The 4,660-nt window shown below is 36.2% G+C and overlaps 1 pseudogene; it reads right to left on the reverse strand.

Annotated features, from left to right (window-relative positions):
- Nucleotides 1–1,401: 1,401 nt before the first annotated feature.
- Nucleotides 1,402–2,583, reverse strand: LOC129899782 (probable LRR receptor-like serine/threonine-protein kinase At3g47570; annotated as a pseudogene).
- Between the last annotated feature and the right edge of the window lie 2,077 nt (nt 2,584–4,660).

Consider the following 4,660-nt stretch of genomic DNA (forward strand, 5'->3'; position numbering starts at 1 on the left):
CCAAGAATTTCTCTCTACAAAAAACCTCACCAAACACTCTCTTCTTCTCACAATCTCTTCCTGGATTGTATTTCAATCTCTCTAGATTGATTTTTTTGTGTGTTAATTTACAAGTGAAACATAAGGCTCTATTTATAGCCTTAAAAATGTGGCTAGTGGTTGAATTTTCCATTCAACAATGGAGGCTTCAAGGATGGTTGTTAATGGCTTCAACAATGGTGTGCAACTTCTGGAATTGTGGGCTACGAGTCAGAGATTCGTAGCTTCTAGAATGGGTTGGTGGGCTGCTGAACATATCAATATGTATTGGAGGTTCCAAATGAAATTTAACACTTTGTGTTAAACTATAGAACTATGTAATCAACGTACTCAAGTTTGTAATTATGGACCAAACTAAGCGTGAATAAGATATTTTTTGCACATGCTGCTAAAGTAACTTCTATACATTATATTGAACCGTGCTCGGCACGGGTCATGCCCTTCTAGGATATATAGAATTCATAAAATGATGGAATTGCAAGAAGACATGAGTTGAAAATATAGAAAATGTTTCATTACAACCTTCTAATGATTCATTTTCCTAAACTCTTAATTAACAGTTTTTTTTAATAGTAGCATATTTCCGAAAATTAAAAGAGTGAAAGAGTGACTTTTGGGATTCGTATTAACTTTTGACTTATCACCTTCCTACTTTTAGTATCTAGTATAATATGACATGATTATAATTTAATATTTAATTATTAAATGTTTAATATAGTGCAGGGCAAAATGATAATCCATGCACTTTGGAACTTTTCATTTGTATTTTCCTCTTTTAAACATCACGCAACTCATCGCATACATATTTCAATACTATTATTAGAGATTTCAAATTTGAATCCTTGAAATACATGATCATATAGTGTAGAGTATTTATAACCAACACTAAGTTGACTTATTCAGACGAGTGAATTTCGAATAATAAAGGTGTAAAGCCTCATAATTCTCTATTGGACTAAATTAATATTATTTGCCTTGACCTTGCTGTGTGAAATCTGTCTTTGGTCTTCGGCTCAACAATAAGATAAGATAAATACAAAAGATTGGAAAGTGAATCTTTTGCGTTAATGATTGCTTAACTTTTTGTAGAAAAGGAGATATTACTAATTCCTTTTCACTCCTCTTTTAATAGTAGAAGATTTTTGAAAGCAGTCTTAGCTTAACATTAAATAATTCTCATTGAAATATTAATTGTTGTGAGGTGATAGAAGTGGTCCTCAATACTTGCCAAAAAGTTAAAGCCATACCTCCGCAACAAATTCTCATTGAAAGAATTAAAGTACTTGTGCTGAATTAACTTTAAAACAACCAACATATGTAATCAAGCAACATACAAGAGGCTATGGTACAATTATATTCCACCTAGTAGCAACTAACGACAAGTTGAAGCCTAATTTTTACAAGTGTCGAAAGAGAATCTTTCATGCTAATTCTTGCATTAGGTTTTACTAAAGTGCATCTCAAAGCTAATTCCATGATAGATAACAAACATTGCATCTTTGAGTCGATTTTGTCTTCCCCTGGCGTTACCAAATTCGAATCCACCACCTTATGAATTCCACTTGGGAAGGAATCACTAACCCAACGCTGTATGCTCATTTCTTCATTAAATATTTCATCACTTGGTCTCATTCTTGTAAACGTCTCCATTATCAGAATGTCGAAACTATAAACATCACAACTCGTGGATACTATTCCACTTTGTCCATACTCTGCAATTATTATTGAAAATTATCATAAAAGTTCCCTTGTTAAAATGGAATATGCCAAAACTAAGAGTATTCAAACGATATGAGAAAACACTAAAACATTCTAATATACCTGGAGCAATATATCCAATGGTTGCAGTTGTCCTTGTTTGAACAAAAGAAGCCTCCCCTGCACCTAACACATTTGCAATGCAAAAATCACTGACATGGCCAACCATTTCTTGATCTAGCAAGACATTGCTTGGCTTCAAGTCACAATGCACCACAGGTAGTGAATAACCATTGTGGAGATAGTCCATTGCAGAATCGACATCTCTCATTATATCTAATCTCTGCAATAAATTCAAGAACAAGTCGTGGGAAAATAGCCATTACTGAGTGTCCCATTGGGCATGTATTCCAGCACTAGGGCTTTGAAATCAAGGTTGGAGCAACTAGTGATGACTTTGGTCAGATTTCTGTGGCGAAGGTTCCGGAGCATCTCACATTCTGTGCTAAAACTTTTGAATGCACCCTCCAATTGCACATTGAATACCTTTGCTGCCAAAAGAGTACCATCCTTAAGTATCCCTTTGTAGATCGTGCTGAAACTACCATAACCAAGCAAGTTGCTTTCGTTGAACCTTCAGTTTCCTGTTCAAGCTCATAATAGGAAATTCTTTCATGCTCTTTTACCAGAGACACATCTACTTGACTTGCATTCTTCTTTGTCTTTATCAATCTTAACACCATATATCCAACAGCCAACGCGAGGAGTGATCCAATCCCTAATAGAATATATAAACTTGTAAGCACCACTTTTCTTCTTGACTTCTTTGTAGATTTGGTTAGGCATGGTTTCACAATAAACCGAGAGTCACCACATAGTGCATCATTGGATAGGAAGGACTGACTAGTGAAATTTGCAAATGGACCATCGGTGGGAATTTCTCCACTAAGTTTATTGAATGAGAAATTCATGTATTTGAGATACACAAGAGCTTCTAATGAATTTGGAATTTCACCACTAAGATTGTTGTAGCATAAATCCAAGAATTCTAATGCTAACACTTTGCCAAATGAATCTGGAATAGGTCCATCTCATCTATTATGTGCAAGAGAAAGATTAATTAATTTATCTAGACCCCCTAGAGAGGTAGGAATCTTACCAGAAAAATCATTTTTTGATAGATCAATGAGTTCTGCAGCCTTTAAGTTTCCAATCTCAAAGGGAATTTTCCCACTCAATAAATTTGATGAAGTATTGAATTCTATGAGATCACGAAGGCCCCCAAAGCTTGCTGGTAATCTAGAATTCAGCCTGTTAAAAACTAGATGAAGTGTCCTCAAACTAGTAACATTCCCTAAGCATGTTGGCACCAAACCAGAAAACTGATTTCTTGGCAAGTCTAATGCACCAAGATTCTTTAAACTGCAATAACATCTGGTATGGTTCCTTCTATCTTGTTGGTAAGTAGGTAAAGTTCTTGAAGGCTCAACATTCCTTGGACAGTAGTTGGAATATGTCTGGTCAACGCATTGTTTTGCAGATCTATTCTTGTCACTCTAGTAAGATTACCTATTTGTCGAGGAATGATTCCCTTCAATTTACAACCATTTCCTCCAAAAGTTTGCAGTGAGTTTGAGAAATTACCAACTGATGCAGGCAAAACACCATCCAATGGATTATCACCTAACCAAAGTACTCTTAGATTCCTACAGTTTGTCAATGACGTGAGGAAGCTCAATGTTGAATCGCTGATAAAATTATCTCCCCACAAGCTCAGAAACTCAAGGTACTCTAAGTTACCAAGTGATCCCGGCACTTGAAGAATTTGAGATTGAATCAGAGATAAAACCACTAAGATTATTTCCTCCACAATAAAGTTCTTCTTGGTTGGGCATTCCACGACCTAATTCTGAAGGTAGAGTACCTGAAAGCTTGTTTTCTTCAAGTGATAGAAGCTGCAGTGCTGACATGTTGAAAATGGTTGGAGGGACAGAACCACTAAACTGATTCTGTGCTAACGATAACGTCTGTAGATTTTTAAGATTACCGAGCTCCACTGGTATCTCTCCTGCCATTAATTCAGGGAAACATATGAGTTACTAGTTTTACTGAAGAGAGAAAAGGAAGAACATTTTCATTTTTCTTGTAAGAAAATATCATACTACCTTCCAAGTGTTGTGATCCAAGATGTAATTTTGTAAGTTAAGTTGGCTAGCTCTCTTGGTACAGTTCCAATAAACTCATTGAGCGACAATGACAAGATTTGAAGATTTCTGCATTTCTCCAGGTTTGGTGGAATAATGCCACCTAGGTTGTTTTTTGAGAGGTAAAGCCCTTTCAAATTTGGAAGATGGTCACATATATTATTGGAAGCTCACCAGTGAGATTGTTAAAGGAAAGAGAAATGATTTCCATCGTCATAATGTTGAAAATTGATGGTGGTATAGCCCCACTAAGCTGATTGTATTGCAGGTCTAGGACCGTCAAGTAACGAATATCACCGAGTTCTCGAGGGATCTCTCCTTCTAGAAAATTAATTTTCATAGTCAACACTTCCAGCTTTGTTAAATTGGAAATGAAAGAAGGAATTTCTCCCGAAAATTGATTCATCGAAAGGTACGCAAACCGTAGGTTTGGTAACAAACTTAAAGATGATAGATGGCGGTGAAGTTATTTCTTGTGACATCAATCGATTTCAACCTTTGTAAATGGGCCAACTCTTCTGGCAAATCTCCATGGAAAGTGTTGTTACTGATGTTGAGGGAAACATGAAATGAGAGGTTTTGAAGGTGTGGAGGTATGGTACCATGAAGTTGCGTGCTACAAATGTCTAAAGCAGTGACTCAATTGTGGCAGGAGCTGCAAGTGATTCCGATCTAGCTGCAAACTGGGCTGGAAGAAGACCAGTTTCTTGCTAGGATGT

This window comes from Solanum dulcamara, chromosome 8, assembly GCF_947179165.1.
Source record: "Solanum dulcamara chromosome 8, daSolDulc1.2, whole genome shotgun sequence".
NCBI lineage: Eukaryota > Viridiplantae > Streptophyta > Magnoliopsida > Solanales > Solanaceae > Solanum > Solanum dulcamara.